Source organism: Sparus aurata, chromosome 22 (genome assembly GCF_900880675.1).
Source record: "Sparus aurata chromosome 22, fSpaAur1.1, whole genome shotgun sequence".
NCBI lineage: Eukaryota > Metazoa > Chordata > Actinopteri > Spariformes > Sparidae > Sparus > Sparus aurata.
In genome coordinates this window covers 29,054,959-29,077,618 of record NC_044208.1, presented here as the reverse complement: position 1 = coordinate 29,077,618, position 22,660 = coordinate 29,054,959, and the positions used below count along the sequence as shown (strand labels likewise).

General features: G+C 44.0%; 1 protein-coding gene across 3 annotated transcripts in view; it reads right to left on the bottom strand.

The window, feature by feature from the left end:
- Window positions 1-22,660, bottom strand: part of disp1 (dispatched homolog 1 (Drosophila)) — a 72,386-nt gene that overhangs the window by 27,764 nt on the left and 21,962 nt on the right. Inside the window, exon 1 of one of the 3 annotated variants that reach the window (XM_030404726.1) lies at window positions 2,345-2,609. The exons of the other annotated variants lie outside the window; for them this stretch is intronic. The gene's annotated coding sequence lies outside the window, so the exon portion shown is untranslated. Of the gene's footprint in view, window positions 1-2,344; window positions 2,610-22,660 lie in introns of those variants that run through there. 3 annotated transcript variants of the gene reach the window in all.

Below are 22,660 nucleotides of genomic sequence, written 5' to 3'. Positions count from 1 at the left end.
CTGTCTGGCTTTGAACTTTTATGAAAAGGAAGCATGAAATCAAGCGACCTTGAGTCCTAAACAATCAGTCCCACCTTAATCTGAAAAGGTCAAACTGTGTCTAGACTTCCAGAAGTGATAAAGTGTCATTTCCCTCCTTCATTCTCACAATAAAACCTGCAGCTTTAAGGGATTACTGGTGCCGCTGAGGAGAACTACACTCGGCCTCCGTAAGAAGAATCATCCCGTGTGCAACCAAAAACCAACAGAAGTAATAATTCCCATCATGAGTGGTTTGGAATAACGCAGGTGATGATGAAGAGCTTCTTCTGCCGTCTTTCATGTGAAGTCGGTGATTATGGGGTGTGAGGGAGATGGTGAGATGTGGGCGACAGACAGCTACACAACACAAGGCAAGGCACCCTGCATCCCTTTAATTAAAGCTAATAGGCAGTAATTACCAGGAATCAGTCAAGAGACAGTTAATAACCACATTGCTCCTAATAATAATAATAATGATGACATCAACGGGCAGAGTCGTCTCCGTCAGGTACTCTCCTGCTCCATGTGGCTTTAGGACACGTACTGTTTGACAGGTTCCTGGTTGTCAGGAGGGATGTTGGAGCGCTCTCACAGCCGGGCCGCTAAACACACCGATGTGACGGTGCCGGCTCGACGCCACAGAACCGAGCCTCAGAACCGAGTCCCAGAACCGAGCCTCAGAACCAAGCCTCAAGGTAAACGCAGCAAGTCAGACCTGCTGGTTTCTATCATTCCATCGAGACAGCTGCAAACATAACTGGCAAATTAGAGAAATCAATTTCTTCTACGCATGTTAAAAGCAGCAGGTACGTACGAGAGGTGACACATATTCGAAGGTGTTTGATCCACTTTAAAGACTGATATCACAACAGGTGATGTAGAAACTGTTCCCAGCAGAGTCACACTGCAGGAACAACACCAGACAGCAGGTAACCAGTTTATTCCCCCGTTAGTTTCAGGGACGTCACAGATGTGTTCAGCTGCTGGTGTAACATCAGACACCAGGACTGTCACACTGATTTATTATTTTAGAACAGCCACATTTGAGAAAAAGTGCAGAAAGGCCGGACTTTAATATTCCAGATGTTTGATCTGAGTCAGTTTAAATGAGTCAAAATAATAAACTTTTACTTCTTCTCTGCTTTGTTTTTTAGTTTTTACTATTGAAAATGAAATATTATAGAAATTAGAGGAAAAAAATATGCCTTATATTAATTTTAATTCAGTAGGTTGTCAGTTTGATTCTTGTTAATCCTCCCGGCTCAAAGCTTCATTCTGATTTACTTTGTTTATGTGGCGGACCCTGCCACCTTCCTGGCTTCAGACAGCGTTCCTGGACCTTACGTTCCTCTGAGAACAACTTGTTTGTATCATTACCTCGTTAATATTGTTATTATTAAACTTCTGAGTTTGTATTTCTTCTCCTAAACTACAGAGAGCTCCTTCAAACAGCCTGGAGTAAAACTTTTTAATTAAATAAGAGTATTTTTGTGCTGAAGCTTTGAACGGTTATGAACAAAAGATTGTTTTGTTATTCTGTGACGATGACATAAAGAACTTGTGAAAAATTAATCGCACAATAATCACAGAATGACTCAGTGCAACACAAGACCTGCAGTTATTCAATATAATAAATAAACATTTCACAAAACAGTGTTTTAATTAATAATGTCATCATGATTTTCACTAGTTTTTCCAATGACAATGAAAACTGTGATGCAGAATGATTCAAAATGTATCGATCGACAGTCAGATGTGGAAATATAAAAGGACTTTCTTTACAAATATATTAAATAAATAATTGATCCGGTCGTCATTAAGTTGAATCAATCAAAGAAGTTTTAGTGTGTTCTCTGACCTCATGCAGCATCACACAGATCAGGTCAAAGTTGAGACAGTCAGTGAACATGTTTCATACATTATTACAGATTAACATAATTAAAAATAATGAAAGAAACTGCTGAAGATTTGCATCCCTCCTCTGTCATCACTGAGAACTGATCTGAGGTCAGTTCCACTGCAGCAGTGATGAGCAGGAGCGTTTGTTAATCTTATCAGAAAAGATGCAAATCACAGTTTTTCTCTGTTTTACTGATTCAGCACCGATATGAAGTCGAGGCTACATGAAGGTTTAACATCGCTCCATTCAAACCTCCACAGCGCGTGGACCCGAACCGAACCGCTCCACAACTCTCCAGCCTTCATTTATCTGTTTTACTTCTGGACACAATCTAAACGCGAAACCACGAGAATCACCCGGCGAGGCGGCTTCCTCTCCTCGGAGTCACCGGAGAACACAGCCGCACATTCAGATCGCTCCTACCGTGCTCCGTGTCGTGTCTCCCCGCTGCTCTGCGCTCGTCACCGCCGGTCGGATCGGCAACACGCGGCGCGCCGTGAAGAATGAAAAGATCCGGTTTGAATGAAAAAGATCTGCAGGGAAACTCGATGGACTCGGTTCCGGAGAGGCGACAACAACAACAGGTCTCAGGTCTGAGAGCGGGCTGGTTCTCCTGGGAGCGCGTCCTGCCAGAATGACTCACAGCCACACACACAAGCCCCGGCTCCCCCGGCCGAGTCTCCGGAGGGACGGAGTGGAGGAGCAGGAGCAGGAGGAGGCGGTGGGCTGGGACTGCGCCATTACGCACTGATAGGACGGTCACACTGTCGGCGTTAACCCGCTCACTGCCGCGCCGGCGGCACGCGTCAACGCACCGCTCATGCGCATTACAACCGCTTCATAACAAAATAAATCAGGATGCAGAGAAATAAAGAAAAGCTGCACAAATAAGAATTAAACTCAACAACACATGAAGCTGTAAACACTGACTGACACATTCAGATCTCCACTGTTCTCCAGGGACGATCTGTCTGACACACACAGGAAGTCAATATGTTCCTTTATCAATTCATTTATACCCAGAATGCCTTTTTCCTCTTGTGAATTACAGCTGCATGAACACCAGTAACGTGTTGCTGTCAGGATTGTACACTCGACTGTCTTCCGTGTAGCTTCTGTGTTAAAATGTGACAAAATAACCTGGAGTTTTCTAATTTTATTGGACTGAATGGCTCAAATTCTGACAGTGAAACAAGTCATTTCTCAACAAAAAAAAAAAAAAAACTAAATGTATCCAACGTTTCACAGACGCTTCTCTCACAATGTTAGCTTGTGGGGAAAAACTCTCTCTGGGCCCCAGAGCGACGCGTGACGATGTTTTTACACGACCACTATGAAAACTGACTTTAAAGTCTGAGCTCTTCCTGAAGAGTTGTGCTCCTGCTGTAGCTTGTTATTTTAGATCACACTACCTTTCCCGGCATGACCCGCCCTCCTCTGCCTCTGATTGGCTACATCCTGTTCTGTTCTAATCGTCATGTTCATCTCTCACCAATGACTGAACAGAGGCCAGATGTCTCACTCTGTAGCTAAAACAGAGCGTTGGAGACACAGTGTGAAAGAGATGCTACAGCGATGCACCATGTCAGAAATATAATGAGTTTTTTGAAAATTAAAGTATGTAAACCTTTTCAACGACACCCAAATAAAAGTATGAGCCTTAAAATAATAATTATATGACATCTTAGAGCAAGAAATAATGACGTGTTGGACAAATTAGATTAAACACAAAATATGAAGCTGTGAACGTTTACTGACAAAAACGCACTTTTCAAAAACAGAACTTAATTTTACATTCTCACAAGCGGAAGTAAACGTATGCGAACTTCACAAAACGAACCAACATGGCGGTTCAGTTAATTTCACCTGCGCTGTGGCAGAAGTCAGCGATACAAGAATACGCTCGAATACAGAAATGCAGCTGGCTTAGCTTACATGATAATGTTTGAAAATAAAAGACTATTTACGCATAATATCCTTGAAAAAGCAGCTTTCCGGATAAGACAGCTAGCCGTCACGTCCACCGTGTTACGCTAAGCTAGTCTCAAGATTACATAACTTTATGAGGCAGGTATCGACCACTGGAACATAAAGACTGAACAATATTTCAAACTGAGATAAACTTTAAAATGTAAAATAAATGTTTTATTATAAATGACCAGAGAATGTTTTCAGCGTCTCTTCATACGGAGCTGGTAAACAGTCTTTCATCATCTGAAATTCTACATAATTCTTTAATGAGGCGGCTCCCGTTGTGAACTCATCAGTTTATTTTAATAACAGATTTCTGCTCAGATGTGTCGGCTGCTCTTCCTCTCAGTACCTCCACACCCAAAACAACACAAGCTGCAGCGGGTGAACTGTGGATGTAATCAAACCTCAGAGAGAGAAAGTCGACACAGCCTCAACTCAGTCGTTTCACTTCAGAAGAACTTGTGACATTTTATGAACAATCACACAGTTTGTTTAACCTGCTGACACGTTTCAACCAAACTGAGCCACATTAATAAAAGTGTTTCATTAAATAAAGGATTATTAAATGTTTACAAAGGAAACTTGCTCTATATAAAGCTTGATTTTACTTTTAAATCCTGTTAAAATCAAATCTTTATGGTTAAACGTCATCAGTGGACTCTGACACGCTGAAAGAAAAACACGATCTCTCCAGACTAGAAATTCTTGTGGATGCACAAACAACTGATTCTCCTCAGCAGGGGAGGAGGTTTATCACAGGGAATGCTGGGAAGGCAGAGGGCCATACCTGGCTTTAATTTCAGCTGTCCACCAGGATTAGGACACAGTTCATATAGCAAGCTGTAATCATCTGCAGTAGTGAGACACTCTCTCGCAGCTGGCCCGAGGCCGGCCGGAGCCTGAGCCGTTCACTGCTTTGTAGTCGTCTCTAATAATAATAATAACCTGGGACTAATACGCTGTGTGGAGGTCACTCCTCTCTGGTCTGGTCTCATTCTGTTACTTCCCCTCTACATTTTTTGCCCTTTCTGATTTTAGAATCCTCCATAACATGCTGCTGAGGCTCCGGTCCAGCTCCCTGTGGGTGCAGCAGCGAGGGAGCTGCCTGTGAGTTACAACACAGCCCGTCGGCGGCTCCACTGATGGTGCTCATGCGGCCGGTCAGCTTAGGACAAAAGATGCCTTCCTCTGAAATAACAACACAAAGGCTTTTCAGCAGCAACACCAGTATCCAGCTCGTTACCTCCACCAAGATCAACATTGGGTTGATATGTGGTGTTAAAATGCAATAGAGAAGCTGAGTTCGGGTTCAGCTAGCCAGAGCCAAGGTCTGCCCGCATGGAGCTGGAAAAGGAACCACATCAAAGGCTGAACTGTACCAGGAAGGAGGGAGGCCCCGGTGAAAGCCCAGCGGCCCCGAGGATGATTGCACACAACTCATCAAAGTGACAGGTTTAGCGGACAACAAAAAAAACGGAGGGAGGACAACTAAATAAGGGAGAGAAGGATAGATGTTTTCAAAACCACTGAAGGCTTTTGCATGGCATGACAAAAATAATGTTTAATGCGCCCTGGAACTTCCTTTTAAATCATTTTTCCGAGGCTAATTCCAAAATTCTGGGGTTAGAATAACTCTCAGTCCCTTTCATTGTGGATTTCTCAACTGCTGGAGCAAATGTGGCACACAGGAAAGACACGCAGACCGAAACTGAAAAAGAGAGAGAGAGAGAGAGAGAGAGAGAGAGAGAGAGAGAGAGAGAGAGAGAGAGAGAGACAGAGAGAGAGAGAGAGAGAGAGAGAGAGACAGAGAGACAGAGAGAGAGAGAGAGAGAGAGAGAGAGAGAGAGAGAGAGAGAGAGAGAGAGAGAGAGAGAGAGACAGAGACAGAGAGAGACAGAGAGAGAGAGAGAGAGAGACAGAGAGGGAGAGAGAGAGAGAATAAAACCTCAAACAGCTGCAAAAAAAGAGAGGAAAAAACAGGGGAGGGCAAAAAAAAAACCTCTCCGCAAAAAGCTCAGTCCTGTAAGTTTAAACATGATCCGACTCGTTGTGTGATTTGAAAGCACATTAACAGTGATCTAATGGCAGAGCGTGCAGATGCTGGATCGTAATGTGTTTCGACATAAATGCAGGAAGGCAGCAGGTAATCCTAGAAGCCCTCGGAGCATTGCAGCGACTCCTGCATGTGATAATGTCTGGCTAACGAGAGAGAGGAGGAGAGAGAGAGGAGGACCGTGGAGGAAGAAGAAGAAGGGAGCGCTGAAAGAGTGCATTAAAGAATCTGAAATGAAGAATTCTCTTGTGGAGAAAAAAGGAACAAACAAAGAGAAAAGAAAAAGGTGATAATGTAACTGACTGAATGAATCAGAAACATGAGGGGGAGCAAACAGGCGCTCGCTGCTCGCTGGCTTCTGTAGGTCTGAGACGCAGAAACCAGGGAAACTCTATCCCTTCGACACCTCGGCGGTGAGGACGGACATCTCCCACCCGATTAGCAATGAGCCCCCTGACGTCTGCCCAGAAGGACCCGAGGGGGCCGAAGAATGGCTGAAACCCAAAAGAGAGCGAACGTCTGAGCTACCCGACAATCAGACGTAGGAGCGGGAGGCCTTGTGTATGTTATACTGTATTTATAATATTTACTTTCAGCCCTCTGCTGTAAATATGATGAAAAACTATAAATATTAATGTAATGTGATGTAAAATGCATGATTGAGCACTCAGGAGGAACCACGTGTCACGCACATGTGCACGTGTTTGACGTCACTGCGAGGCGATGGTTTATTCCACACACTTTTCTAACGTACACTTTTCTCTGTTATGTTTCCAAGTAGAGCCGCCACTCTGTACATGTGTGTGTGCAGACATGCTCTCTAACTGTGCTTACAGCCTTCTCACTGCCAACATCACCATCACTGCCTCCACCTACTGATATGAAAGTCAGGGTATGAACGTGTAGTGTTGTATGAATGCAGTGTGGGTCGATAACATGTAGAAATGTTACGTATCAGTGGTTTGCAGAAATGCTGATCTTTGGAACGAAGAGCCCAAAATGGAGGAAGTGACCACAGCTGTGTGTCAGCCTCCACCTGAAGTTAACCCTCCATATAAGAGGAAGGATCTTTAGACTGTTATGATGCAGTGACATTCACTCGTGCACCTCATGACACGTGCGGTCTTTGAGGCATGGTGACGTAGTGACTCCTGGAAATCTGAGTCACCAACCAGATAAGAATTCAACACAGTGAATTTGGATGATGTGTCAGTTCTCCAGGCACACAAATGTCGGCACTGTCAAGTCAGTTTGCTGTCGATCACCGTGTGGAGTCGTTGTTGTTGTAGCACTTGTTGTGACCCTGGTTCTGAATCTGCTGATCAGATTTAGAGAACAGGCGTCTTGACAGTAAAGATTGGCCTCTGAAGGGCGACAAACAGAGGATGTACGCACTGAAAGACGCCTGGTTGTATCAGGAACAAGCAGGTGAAGCAGACATGTAGCTGTGGATGTTGTTACTTTTAAAGATCAGGGAGAAAAGTAACATGTCTGAGTAATCTAGAGTTACCAAAAATGACATGACCTCTTTGTGACTCGTTCCACATGTGGGTTATATTGTCCAGACACTGTGTAGCCAACCGTACATGAACCTTTGAATGTACTGACTCTACCATCATTCTGTAGCCTTCTTTATGACCCACAGTCAGTAACTCTGCAGCCTGATAACAGGAATAAGAGACGCGATGAACATACAGCTCTATATTCTGCAGACAGTCTGACAGTGAGCTGGGCAGAGACAGACAGTACGAGACACAGCCGTCTACATGAACAGTACAACAAGCTCTTCCTCCAGGCACAACTAACATTTCAATGTGATGTTGTTCTCGTCCTTCTCGCCCAAAAAGTCAAAACACTGTGAATATTTCCACAAAGTAAACGCTGTCCTCTCTGACGTGTCGCTACGATGAATTAGCTCGCTACACATGCGCACCGACACAACTGTAGGTTCACCTTCCTGCAGCAGGACGGAAACAGAGACAGTTTTATTTTCTGTGGCGCCAAAAGAAAAGATGCAATTTTCTCCAGTAACGGATTACTTTTAAGAAAAACTAACAATATAATAGAATACTTGAATTGCAGAACGAACACTTTACTCGTTACAACAAAAACAGATTACTTTGTAAGAAGTTACCAGCGCTGCTGCAGAGACAGGCTGTATCCAGATGACCGCTGTCTGTTTTCAGTCATTTCCTTGCATTCACAACACAAAGATAAAAGAAAATGACACACAAGTATGAAGAGAAAAACTACAGAAGAGAAAGCACTTGGCTGCAGCGAGAAGAGACTGGCAGAGCGCTTCAGCTGCACTTCTGGTCAACATTCTTCTCCGAGGTGTTGACCGCCAGCTCAAAGGTGTGAATGACATCACATGTACGTGTTTGAATCACAATGTCTGGCAGGTGCAAAACCCGGCGGCGAGGACACTTGTTGATTTGTGATAATTAAATTATTTTAATGTGCCACGATTTGGAAACAATTTGAGATAAACCAACGCGGAGCAGAAAGACTGTCGCTGACGTCAGCTGGCCTGTTCAGTGCTGTAAAGAAACATCATTATCACTGCTAACACAAACACTAAAAGTTGTCAAAGATAAGACCTCTACACAGTTCTTGTTCCCACCATAGGTCATTGTGTAAGTCGGTACTGAAGTGTTTCTACGTTCTGATACCACAGAGGTTCCTACATGCGGGTCAGAACCTCTCCACGGGGACCATGAGACAATTAAAAGAATAGATGTTAGAGAGCTAGCAGGCTGAACTTTGAGCTAAATGCTAATGACAGCAGGCTCACAATGACAATGACAACATGTTCAGCAGATTTCATGTTTACCAGGTTCATTAACTGAGTTGAGACTGCATTAAGTTTTCAATTAAAAAAATAACATATTAGAGGAAAAACTAAAGTTCTGACCTGATGACGGCGATAGATGAGAGGTTAATGTGAAGTTACACGGTTCTTGAGGGAAACATGAATGTTTAACCCAGATTTCATGAACTCCATCCTGTAGTTTCAACATTCGTCAAGACATTTCACCCAAAAACACAAATGTGAACCTCACGTCAGCACCAGAGAAAAGTCAGGGGGCCACACATCATCTGGCCGCTATCGATGTCTGAATCAAATATGATGGACTTCCATCTCTAGAGATACAAAAGCAGTGAGCGAGCAGTCGTGTTGAAGTTGTTGCTCAGAGTTTACCTACTTCCTGTTCTCTTGTGCCTGCCGGTACGTTGCTTTCTACTCTTTCATTGATATTACAGATACATCCAAACACCATGACAGATGAATCCTCCTCTTCCTCCTCACCATCTCTTGCCTAAACCAAACAGGATATTTCCAGTCGGTGAGAACATGTCTGACATGGACAGTGTTCTGTTGTGTGCTACACAACTGCATGAAAGGGAAACTCCGGACAATTTCCAAAGAATAAGGTCCGTCTGGACGTTGATTTCACGTGTGAAAACGACCACAGACTGAGTCTGGAAAGTGTTCTCCTTCAGCGTGAGAAAAAAAAAGGTTTTAGTTCTGAATAAGTGGATCAGCACCGCTCACAGAGATACTTGATGTTCCAGATAGATGAAAACAGATTCTGTGTAGTATTATTTTAGCCTCGGACAGAACCGTACCATCCAGTTTTTAAACTGAATGCAGAATCAATACCGGCCAGCTGCAATTATTTGGCAGAAGAACAAGAGAATGTTTGAAAAAGAGAAAAACCAGAGGCCTGTTGTTTTACTGCTGTTGCTTTATCACATTAAACATGCACACTTGTGGCTCAGGCCTCTAATCACGGCTGTTTTCCTGAGGCTGTCGCAGGGTGTCAGGGGCTTTGGAGCAGCCTTTGTCGCTGGTCAACACAGATGACCCCGTCCTTTCTTGGCCCTCCACTCCACATCTCCCTCTTCCCTTCTCTCAAGTGCCTGAGCAACTTCCTAGTCTGGGAAAAGACACAGTTGAATCAAAACTCTTCTTGAGGGAGAGGGATGGGGGGAGAGCTGAGAGCGAGCAGAAGAAGACTGAGAAAAGAGATCTTAATGTGTTTGAACAGAGTCCCGGTTTGATCTCGGACACAAACAGGGCAACAGGGGAGTTATGCAGAGCGGAAGAAGGGAGAGTCCGAGGGAGGGGAGGGCGAGAGGCAGATGGACAGACACGCAAAAGAAGAGAGAGACAGACAATTCACAGGACTGTTGAGGAGGAATTTGGTGGACAGATGTTTGTGTGTGTGAATTAATGGAAGAGAGTTCCTCTTTGAGGGGACCAGAGTTAACGTTTGCTCATAAGGAGAGCAGCCTTTGACGAGCTGCCCAAACAGACACCGAGCCAGAAGCCTCTCTACACTCAGCACTTCTCAACAAACTGTGTGTGTGTGTGTCTCACAAACCTCTGGGGAGGAAGTTAAGTCAAGGCAACTTTATACATCTCCCCAAATATCACAAAACACCCCCTTTATCTCTGGACACTCAGTCAGACCAACCAAACTCCAACATTCATTTTTCCTTGTCCCAAAGAAATCACACTGACGATATCGATGTGTTTTTACTGGTTTATGTTGTTTTCACTTCTCCAGGATTGACCTATTATTTGTCAGGACCGATGTCTCAAGCCTAAATATATGTATTACTTAGAATCACAGAAAAAAAGGTAAACATAAAACACACAGCATTAAAATAACCTGCATGACGTCTGGTCCTCCACCACCATCTTCACTCAGGCGAACACAAAAAACATGAAGGAAACATATGAAAACATATTCTAAAACATTCAGAGGACTTAGATTCTAACATTTCAGGAGCTCAAACAAAAGTCTGGATACTGGGGGAAAGAGTACAGAGCAAAAATGGGTCTGAAGGAAAACTGTGATAAAACTTGAAGGATCGCATCTGTGTGTCAAATTTCTCCGGAGGCCTCTGAGGGCGGGGGACGAGATAGCCTCGGGGAGGAAGGAGGAAAAAAAATGATGACATTTTATTGTGTGGTTGAAAATGTTGGGGGAGGTGTGAGATCACATCCTGCTGTCATAAACTTTTAGACGTACTGAGATAGAAAATGGAGACGTGAGGAAGGACAGAATGAAGGTTGAGGGGAACAAGCTGTGAGAAAGAAGGATGGAAAGGGCATTCGGGTGAGGGGAGGGAGGGAGGGAGTGTCGGAGAGGAAGACGGCGGGAGAAGACAACACTCTCCCTTTCTCTTTCTCCAAATAAAACTCCAGACATACGAGAAATATTGAAGCTGAAGTGTCGCTGAAGTGTCACCACATCCAGCAGCTGGAGTGCAGACAGGGCCGGTCTACAGATTGTCCGTGACTTCCAGCCACTTCAAAGCTTTCTGTCCATCTCAATCATCATCATCTGAGCTTCCAGAGTCTCCATGTTGCCGATCTTATCGCAGACGGATGAGCTTAATATACCAGCTAAACTTTACTCCACAGGACATTCATCACATGCTCTCTTTCGCTGGTTTGTGGGCTGTTGGTATTTTGTTCACTCCAGCTGTAACCACCACAAATGACTAAAAGACTTCAGGTGTCTTTTAACTGGTTCACATGTCCAAAGCAAACTGTCGATTCCCAAACAGTTCCATATGATCTGCTTTGTTTGCTCGACACAATATTGTTTCTACTGCCGGTACACAAATCATTTCTGTAACGATGTCGGGCCACTAGAGCTTCAGAGTCTGACCTGAACTTTTATTACAAACACAAGAAAGTCCTCTATTTACTGACATTAATCTGGTTTTCCTGTTTTTCAACATTGCAAAGAACTGCTCTGTGTGAAAGTGTGATCTGATCAATGAATCACCTGCGACAGTCAATCAGTGAATCCTGGTATGTCTCATCTCATTTTCAGTGTTTTCACTCAACTAAATCACTTTCCCTGAAGCTTTATAATCCAAATATTACATTTAAAGATACTTGAAGGAACCTACAGAAGCAAACAAGACACTCAGAAAGATGATTTGCTGATTCTATATGGATATTCTAACGCTGGTCACTGGGTCGGACTCCAAAAACATTTTTTTTGCACTGGACTGCTGAGGAATGAACCTTCTCTGCAGTATAATGAGCAGCAGAACAACTGGCTTATAACATAAGAGTTTATGTTGGTCGTGCTACCGAGCTATACCGAGCCTTTCTTAGGAACATTGATAACTTTGGCTTTAGCTAAAACAAATTGGAATTACAAAGAAACTGACTGTTGGCTGTAACCTAGACAGTAACATGGCTAAAAACAAAGTGTTGCTGTCCTCTTCGCTGCTGTAGTGTTGTGAATGTCCCACTGTGTGACTTATAAAGGATTATCTTATCTGATCCAAGTTGGGTTTTTTCACAAAGAAAGAAACTTTTTTTCCATCATAAAACACTTTGAATTTGCTATGAAGTTAAATGTCCGGCTGAATGTTCTGTACTCACAGAAGATTCGATAAGATAAATGAATCCCAGTATGTCACCAAATTAAAAGGCGGATGAACAAACGATCAGAGTTAAAACTACAACCACCACCCATCAAAGTTCACCCGTCAGTTTCCAGTCACACCCTGTTCTGTCCAGAGGAAGTTGGCTGGTGATACAGTTGTGAAGTTGTGCAACGTCCCCGCTGGATGACAAGCTTCCTGCCCCGTTCTGTTTGGCACGCTGCGTCCTACATGGCAGTTTGTTGTTCTACGCAGAGGACGCTTGAGATTTCATGGCCGTGTCCCTCTCACAGAGGACTGGGCAGGACGCTGTGCTGTGAGAACATTGCCCTTGGCACATCACCACAGTCGTCTGAAACAAAGATGTCGATGCCAAGGCACATGGAGTGACTTCATCCTGTGTCATCTCACTGAAGTACAAGTGGGCTGTGGGAGGGCCCTCTGGGGGTTGGTGGGGTAAAAAGGGGATCAATTAGACTCACTAAAAAGGCTTTCTGGCTCCAGATTGCTGCTCTAAATGCATGTTAGATGCTTACATCATCTACACTGCTGTATAGATACGTTCACTAGTTTAGTCTTTTCTTCCCTGGATGCTGTTGTTACACCGTTCATGCAGCGTACACAGACACAAGAGAGAGAGGATGAGGCCAAAAAACAAGTGACAGGACTCAAAAGATATCTCATGTACAAGTCTGGACTTTTCCTTTGTTAGTTCTTCATCTTTTAAGCAGGTAAAATATCCGGAGTGTATTCCACTTGTGACACGCCTCTGCAGTTGCAAGTGAAACAGTCAATCACTCAGCTGTAAAAAAACTAAAATCATCAGAGAGATGGTTGGAACATTGGGAGTGGCTAAATCAACAGTTTGGTGGATTCTGAGGAAAAAAACACACACTAGTGAGCTCAGCAACACAACAAGGCCTGGATGTCCATGAAAGACAACAGTGTTGGATCATGGCAGGGTCCTTTCCATGGTGAAGAAAAACACCAAGCCAGCCGAGTGAAGAACACTCTTCAGTTAGTGGGCATATCTCAAGCCCAGGCCCAATAAACACCTTTCCTCTACCACTGATGCTGTTTCACCATCACATCTGCTTCTCTAACCTGTTTGACTCGGGGCGGCCGGGGTTTTCCTTTTCCACCACAGCTGGTCTACCTGCTGGAAGGTGAGTCTTAACCCAAAGACGCTCTCGTCCCGATCCTCACAGCACTAACGAAGAATCACTGCGAACAAAGTGGCTCCGCTCATCCAGTTACAAACATTTACTGTAACTTCTTCACATTATTTAGTCATTTAAAACTTTTAAATTTGAAGCATTAGAGGAAACTTATTTTTCATCAGCAGTAACTACACATGATGATTATGCTGTGACTGTTATAATAGTGGTTGTGGTTCCCAAACGTTTCAAACGATATGAAGTCTGCACTGAAATCACACTGGAAATTCAACTGATTGTTTCTTTCTAAATCCACTGTGGTGGCAAACAGACCGCAACTATGAAAACTGTGTCACTGTCCAGATATGTCCGGACCAAACTGTATACAAGTAACTAGAGTGTATATTCGTGTGTGTGTGTGTGTGTGTGTGTGTGTGTGTGTGTGTGTGTGTGTGGGTCTGGGGGCTGTTAGAGTCGAACTCGGGGCACTTGGAGCCCTTCCCGCTCCCTGCGGAGAGGTGTGCGCCAGGAAGACGGGAACCAGGGCCTCTGCAGCTGCTCCACACACACACACACACACACACACACACACAGACGCACACACACACACACACACAGACAGACACACACACACACACACACACACACACAGACTCACACAGACGCACACACACACACACACACACACAGACAGACTCACACACACACACACACACACACACACACACACACACACACACACACACACACCTAACCTAAACTTTACTTTCTGAAATTTCTCTGCACATCTTCAACAACAAACTATCTGTGGAGAAACTATACCGGCGCCCGTTTCTCCTCCTGACAGCTTCACACAGCATCCGACTCCTCCGCCGCCACTGAGCCTCGACAACCAAAAACAAACCCCACATCAAACAGAAAACCGATACAGGACCAGGAGGGAAGAAAAGGGCCGACAGGTGTCCGTGTGTGTACAGGTGTGTGTGACACAGTGTACATGTGTGAGGCATGTACGGGGCTGTCGGTGTGATATCCCTCAGCCCTGACCGTCCATGCCATCACTTGCACGGGAGACATTAACTGTGGACACATGAGGGTGTGTTTGTCCTCGGCAGGCATGTACACGAATACCTTACTGGACCAAAGGTCTTTCTTCTGTGGGAAAACAAGCTGTTATTATTATGAGTCAAATGGTGGGTACAGCGTTTTGGCAGCGGGCAGCAGGGTGCCAGAGAGGAACCGTAATGCTCAGAAAATGAAAATAAGTGGAAAGTGGTCTGGCTTGCTTTCGCCAGTGTGGACTTTATTAGCCGTCTGTATATGTCCATAAATATTTATAAACAGTGTAAAATTGCTGTAAAAGCAACGAGGGGGGAAAGAACTCCACACCCTGAAATGACTGGGGCCCAGCCTCGCTCTGGCATTAATCTCAGAGTCATTAAAAATGAGGGGGAAATTATTAGTGACAGGCTTATGGAATTACATCATGCTCAGGGTCAACGGGCCTCCCCCACAAGGAATAATAATGGGAGGACCAGAGGTACACCAACGGTATCTGTAGCTTTGGGACTGTTGGGGATCCAGAACCTGTGAAGTCTTGAACTGGCTGAAATTGAAATCTGTGTGTTTCACGCAACAAAAAGACGTCGACAAACCTCCGGTCAGAATGTCTCACTTAGCTTAGAACTGCGAGGGGTTCACATCATCACACGACTACTTGTGAGGGGTTTGTTTTTTATATCAGGGCTTTATGTTCTCCTGTCCTATATAGTATTTCCAGATTAGGAAGATTCTCTATCAAACTCTGACACCAAGATGTCAATTCCAGAAGCCTTGGAAACAAACGATAGACGCACGATAGATCAGACTGATAAATTATCAGCCCTATAATGGAAAATCTACACAATGGCTTCTCAGCAGATAAAGAAATTACAGCTGAGAAACACAACCGATAATACAAAGCCAGCATTGTGCAGCATTTACACACCGTATGTGGCGGTATGCACCTTTAAAGTGTGTTTCCCGGCCGCCAGTAAACTCAGAGACGAACAGGATCGACGATGCTGTTCATGACGTAGAGCTGCTGCAACTGTGTAGAGCCGCGCAATGTAGAGCTGCCGACGTTTTTCAAGTTCAGAAGAAGACGACACGGTTGAAACTTGAAATACATTCAATCTCACTCGCAATGTGCCAAGACCATTTTACGAATGCATCTGGTAATTTCCATTTTTCCATTCGTGCTACCATTGTTAGTATTGTCTCCATAGCAACCTGTAACCTTTTCTGAACCGATGGGGAAGAATGATTCTCATGTTCTCCCCGGATTAATCAAGTCTGTGCCTGCACTGACTCACTAAAGATTGCTTCATGCATCTTTTGATTTAGGTCACATCTTCTTCCTTTTACATTGTGAGGCTTCATATTTTAGTGGAGCCAGAGCTGGAGTTGCTTTTGTTGTGTCGAAATTATTTCAAGCACGCCTTGTAGACTTTACATCCGTGCAGGGAGGATACACCTCCGGTCCAAAGAGGGTCACTGCAGTGTTGCCCATGGTAGAGACGTAGACATGACCAGGAAGATAAAATCCAAATTCCACTTTTGTTCTAATCAACGATGTAATTTTACAGCGCACAGACCGTCCGCCCTCCACTACCACCCCACCCAGCATGAATCAGCTCTGGCATCAGCAATTCACTTCAGTCTCTGCCAGTAAAACCACAGAAGAAGAGGAGGAGGAGTATTGAACGCAGTTGGCTTGACCTGATCTTTCTCCACAAATTACACGATTTGGCCACTTTTTCGTAGTGGCCAAATCGTGTAATTACATTGTCACGTGATGTTCTGGGGCCCAAAAAGACTTTTTCCCGTAAGCTAACATTGTGAAAGAGGCATCTGTGACACAGTTTAATTGTTTTTGAGGCTCACAACCAAAATTATTCTGTCACATCCGTCAAAGTCTCAAAGACTTTACATGCAAGACAGGACAGAAACATACAAGCTGGCCTGATGACAAGGCTCCTATCATTATGTCATATTTCAGTAAACCCTTAATTTCAATCTTCCTCCTATTTGATCGGCCTCAGTCACTCTCTCTGTATACATGTACTGTACACCAAAGTAGGGTCCATCCATCTGCCCGCCTCTGCACCAGTCACCAGGCCTTCAGGCCGTTAATGTCACTCGGAGAGTGGTGGCACGTGATGCAGGGAACAATGACCCTCTTCAGCAGCGTCTGTTTCCATGCAGCTACAGCCAGGAGCTCTCTTCAACACGTGGCTATTAATTGTAATGTACTTTGGCGCAATCTAATAGACACTAATCTTACTCCAGAGGAGAGGACGGTCAGAGAGAAAGTCAAGGGCAGGGAAAAGAGACAGTGCATGAAATGTAGAGAGTCTGCTCTATAGCTGCTACCAAACAGATTGTATTCCTTTAGTTGTGGTTGCAAATGTGGAAAGTGACAAACCATGATTCATGTGTAATCTGGATAATAGTATGATCAGTGAAAAGGAATTCACCCAAGAGAGCACACAAGTATTTAAATCCATGTAAAGTTAAGGTCTCACCAAAGATATTACAATTTATCAGAAATGTCTGAACCAGATTTCATTCTAAGACGTAGTTTTGATATATTTTACAATGTCAACCTCGTGGTGGGAGGAGAGGAAAAGTCAGAGGATCACCAAAGTCATCTGGGCATCACGAATGTCTGTACAACATGTTTTACCAATCCATCTAGCAGAAGTGACAATATTACTATATATATATATATATAACACACACTTTGACCAGCTGGTGGCAGAACATGAAGAGTCGAGGGATAACAAAGGTCTTTAGGATTCATCCTCTGAGCACCAACAATATCTGATCACAAGTTTGTGGTGATCCATACAATACTTGACCAAACTGGTGGACTGACTGAGCCACATGAGCAGTGTGGCTGAGAAAACAAAACACTAAATAAAAACTGTAACACCACCTACAGCGGCGGGCCTACTGTTCATACACCCTCTTACAAATACATTTACATCACATGGACTCTAGCATAACGTCCCATGGGCATGACGGGTTGTGGAAGGCATGATTTCAGTACAGTCCTGGTGATGTGATATAACGGCTAACTTCAGGAATGTATCACTCCACAATATTCAAAGGACCCCATCTTAATCTTCCTGCAACCCATCCGTAGGCCCCGGCTGACACCAGCAGTGCCTACAGGCCTCGCATGAGCTCTGGTCAAAGTCTCTTTCTCCTCTGAGCCTGCCATTGTTGTGGGGGCTGATAAATATTTACTCTTCCCAGCTTGGCAGGGAAATGAGTGGGAGGGGAGAGGGACCCATTGTGACAGAGGGGTCAGAGACACTGACAAGCCAGCAGGGTCCTTCCTACCCCACTGGCACCTAAAACCCCAATACACTATTGGCTCTGCTCGGGGACAGATCCGCTGCCAGCGATGGTTAGAGCCGGGACGTTTGTCTGCGTGGCTGTGTGACGGAGGTGGAGAAACAGAAAGAGAGGGGATGGGGTAAAAAGAGACAGAGACCGGCAGACAGTCGAGAAGACGACCACAGAAAGAGACACAGAGCCGGAGTGCTTTGAAAAGCAGAGCGGAGAAGGTTCCCCTTTGAGAGCTGTTTACATGACAGACCACCAGCGGAACTGACGAGACAATTGAGCAAAGAGGATCCACAACACCAGACAATGCAGCCTAAAAGAAAAGAGGCACTAGTGTTATGAATACACACATCCCTGCAGGCTTCATCTCCCTACTTACCCACTTCTCCACAAAGGAAACCCAATAGGGTTTTTTTTTTTTTCAAGGCAGAACAAAACAGAGCTTTTCAGGGGCAGCCAGATTCAAATCGTCGATGTCAAACCAACAGTATTTGTTTCCTTATGAAATAAAGAAGAACTTCTGTGGGAAATCCAGTGAGAAAGAACATGAGTAAGTCCTCACTGGCCTGAGATTCAGGGTCAAACTTCCAGACCTCACTCAGACCTACCAACCCCCCTTCAGTGTCCTCACCATCTCCAACACAACTCCATTAAAGTTCCCAACTACAAGTCAGCGAGGAGGAAAAGGAAACTTCAATCACAGGGTAAAAAAAATCCCTGTGTTTGGATATCTGTTACTGTAGAAACAGTATTTCATGTACACACTTACACATACTATACAGCAGGTCAGCCAGGTGTCACACACAGATGTACAGGCTGGGCTTCCTACTACTGTGATCAAGGCCGGTCTGTCCCTGACAAAACCTCAGCACCTACAACAATAAACAGAGCTCAGATCTGCATTGATCTGAAGCTGCGTGTCCGTGCCTTCCCTTCATTTATCATTTCCTCTCCGGTTCCTTGGTTATAAGATCTGCTTCCCGTCTGGGGAAAAGACTTGGAAATGAACAGAGTCGGTTAACTCAAAGCAAACGTTTCTCAGACGACAGGCCTGAATTATACATGAGACTGGTAAAACTACAGAGTGGATCTATGAGAGAACAGAGGGCAGCAGCTACACTACCATGTGGAGTGACAATTAGAGGTTTACACTTTTACTGACCTCAGGTGGCGGGTGGGTGTTTCTGAGCTACACTGTCAAATACACATTTTACAACAAAATTAGAATCTATATGTGGGTTTTTGTACGCAACACTGCTGGACAGCTGGAGTGGCGAGACCGAGGAGTTCCCACGGTAATTACAGAATCAAGTGCAATGGTAATTAAACATGTATGTTGGATTTTAGGGCTGCCCCCAAATAGTCGACCAAGCAGTGGTCGACTAAAATTTCATTAGTCGATTGGTCGCAGGAAGAAAAAAACAAACATTTGGAGCCGTGTCTTGTCAAAATTAAGTCAAAATCTATGTGACTGGTGGCTGGCCTGTGTATAAAAGGCTGGAGGGCTTTTAATTTGAAGGGCTAGATACGGGAAGTCGTGACACTCACTCACTGTCAGTGTTTTTTTTTAACACGGCAGGTCCCTTCGACATCGCGGTTAGACAGTTAACAATTAATAGCCAACCATGTCGGGAAAGACGTCTAAAATATGGGATCATTTTGAAAAGAAGAAAGATGACCCCAAGAAGGTGACATGCAAACTTTGCAAGAAAAACTTCGCCTATTACTCCTCCACGACGAACATGACGTACCACCTTAAACATGTAAGTAGCCTAGCTACCTGCCCATGGCGGCCGAACGTTTGAAAGCAGAGATAAATACATTTTATTATTGTTTTATGCGCTAGTATTAGACTATTCATGTGTACTGGTCGACCAAGAAAATCCTTTGTTGGGGGCAGCCCTATTGGATTTGTCTAATGGCATCAACATGATGACATTTGACCTCACGTTAAAGCATCGCACCAAGCAACGGGACGATTTTGTGCATCCACCTGGTTGTTGTGTTTCCACAAGCTGCTCAGAGCTGCAGCAGATAAACACCTGTGAGTACCTGTGAGATGGCAATAATATAACACAGGAGACCAGTTTAGCCAGCATGCTAACACTCGCAGCCAGTGGATAATTAAAGTCAGCTGGATTCATCCACTGGGGACACATGAGTCCATGTAGTTGTTGAGATATTTCACACTGGACCAGAGTGACCAAACAAACCAACAGACCAAAACTGACATCGCTTCAGCCACGATTTTAGTACGGCTACCATTAAATGTCTTTGATTTTTCATTTTTATAAGTCACAACTTGGTGCTGGCAGTTAAGGAACCACGGAGGACAGTCGAAAGTGATCTTAGAGATGTTGTTAAAACTGCCTGTGTCAATCCTGCAGCCTACCATGCATCGTGCCAAAGCGTGCATTAACATGCATCACAGAAACTTTATTGTGCATAACAACTCTCTGCAATAAACTTGGCTGGATACAACATCTTGTATGAGTACTTATCTTTTTACATGAGCTAAATAAAGTGTTTTTTCCATAAAGATAAGACAGATATGTTGGGTAATGTTGAGCAATAATGTCCATTTCAAGTTTAAAATATTTGGAAAACCATGTCTGTGAATTTTAAAAGCATCTGTTATTGATAACCAACCGAGACTTTATTCAAATATTCCAAAGTTTTTCAACGTTAGCCATTCCTCCGACGCATTTATAGTCCCCTGTTATTAATATGTGGTTTCATTACACCAAGCAAGGTATTCATAAATCAAACTGTGGACGTATATCAAGTTGAATCATATTTTGGCTGGAGAGCCGCCGCCTCCATGTGAGCTTATGCACTGATGTCATTTCACTACACCTGTGTCTTGTTATATCGAGGAGTGGTGTTTTCCTAACGCCTCCCATCACATCAAGAAACACAACAGATTATTAAAATCAACAAATCATAAACTTTAATGAAGACATCATCCCGAGCCATCGCAGCTGAAGCTTCTAATGAAGCGAAAAACATGGGATTGTCTGCCAACATGAGGTTATTGGACATGAAACGGCCGCTGGAGGCGTCTTCAGACAGACATACTGTAGTATAGATAAACATCCCCTAACCATTCATTAGACTAATAAAGCCTGCTGGATAACCTGAGGCCTTGGATGATGGAGCAGCAGTCATTTACAACTCTGCACGATCAAAGTTGAGCAGGCTGTGTTTGGTGTGCAGCATGTTGGAGGGGGAGGCACAATGAGCTGGCAGGCAGGCTCAACCCGAGTGTACAGTCAGCCCAGTAATCAAGGGTTCCCAGGCACGAGACAGTCAACACAGCTGCTAGCGGCGGACAGGGAGGGAGGATCAGTTGCTGGTTACTGGCAGACTTTGTTTGAGTCGGCAAGCGAAGAAACATTCATATATCTCAAAATGCTTTCTCCGTTCCCTCCGGCTCGGTTTGTCGACTGGTATGTGCATTGTTGGACTGATTCTTTATCTAGTGAAAAGTACTTTGGGTTAATTCAAGCTACTATAACATCAATAAAGGTGTCAGGTTACGTTCTGCCTATACAGTGGAAGCAAGCTGCCTCGCCCCAAAATAGGAACCACCCTACAAAATTATTGCAACAGAGAATTAGCATATGTACTATCTCAGCATCTGTGACACGTGAGTGAGACGATTCCTTCGACCACCATTTCATAACTGAGCTGATACAAAATGAGACGTCTCAGATGCGTCCGACTGATCTCAGCGTGCTACAATGATTTTCTGATCACACTGTAAGCACGCTTTGTGATACTTTATCAGAGCAGCACATCATAATATCAGGGGAAACGAGTTGAAACAAAATAAAAGCCAGCCACTTCATCAGTTACCATCAGATAACACGAGTCCCACAAGTGTGAGCAGCACACCGGGCTGAAGTTACAGTAGTTTAAGGTTTAATAATCAACAGCCAGTAATTATTATATACTGGCCTACTTGTTCTCTGGTTTCTTATACTGATCTAAATCTGGTTATAAAAGAATTAAGATTTATAGATACCAGTGATGAATGAAACATGATCCAGGAAATCTAGTTTGATTATCAGATCCATGATGTTTAAAGCTTCATCAGAAGCCAAAACACTGCAGGGTGGTTAACAATACTACCAGACAGGATCTCACAACTTACACGCAACTATTTTATCTTTTGTCACAATGATTGAAAAATAAAAAGTAGGAAAAACAGCATTTTTGTTTAATGTAATCGCCCCCCACTCGTGCACCTTTTCAAATGCCCACCGCAGCACTTTGCATGGCGCCTGATGAGCTTCGTGTTGTGTTATCAGACAACACAACGTTGTTTTTGCGTCAGCCTTCTGCGTTGGTCATCCTGTCGCATCTTTCTGCAATAAGTTATAGCCAACATTGGTCTAACGAGCCCACTGAATGAGAAACATTTTACATTTCATTGCTTAAAGTTCATTATTCCACTAATATCTGCATAATGTGTTGATGGCATTATTTTTAGCTCTTCTGTCAACTACCTCAAGTTACTTCCCTTATGCAACCACCACTATGTTAATCACTGCAATTTTGGTCTACTTGACTATGACCACAATTTCCTGTTGGAAATGATGACACTGAAATGGGAGAACACATGCAGAGGGAAATTGTTCAAGTTGATTTAAAATGTACTGAGAGTCTAAACGCAGCCAAGAGCTGTCGAGCAGCACATCACCAAAAAAATTAAATCATTAACTGTTATTATTTGCA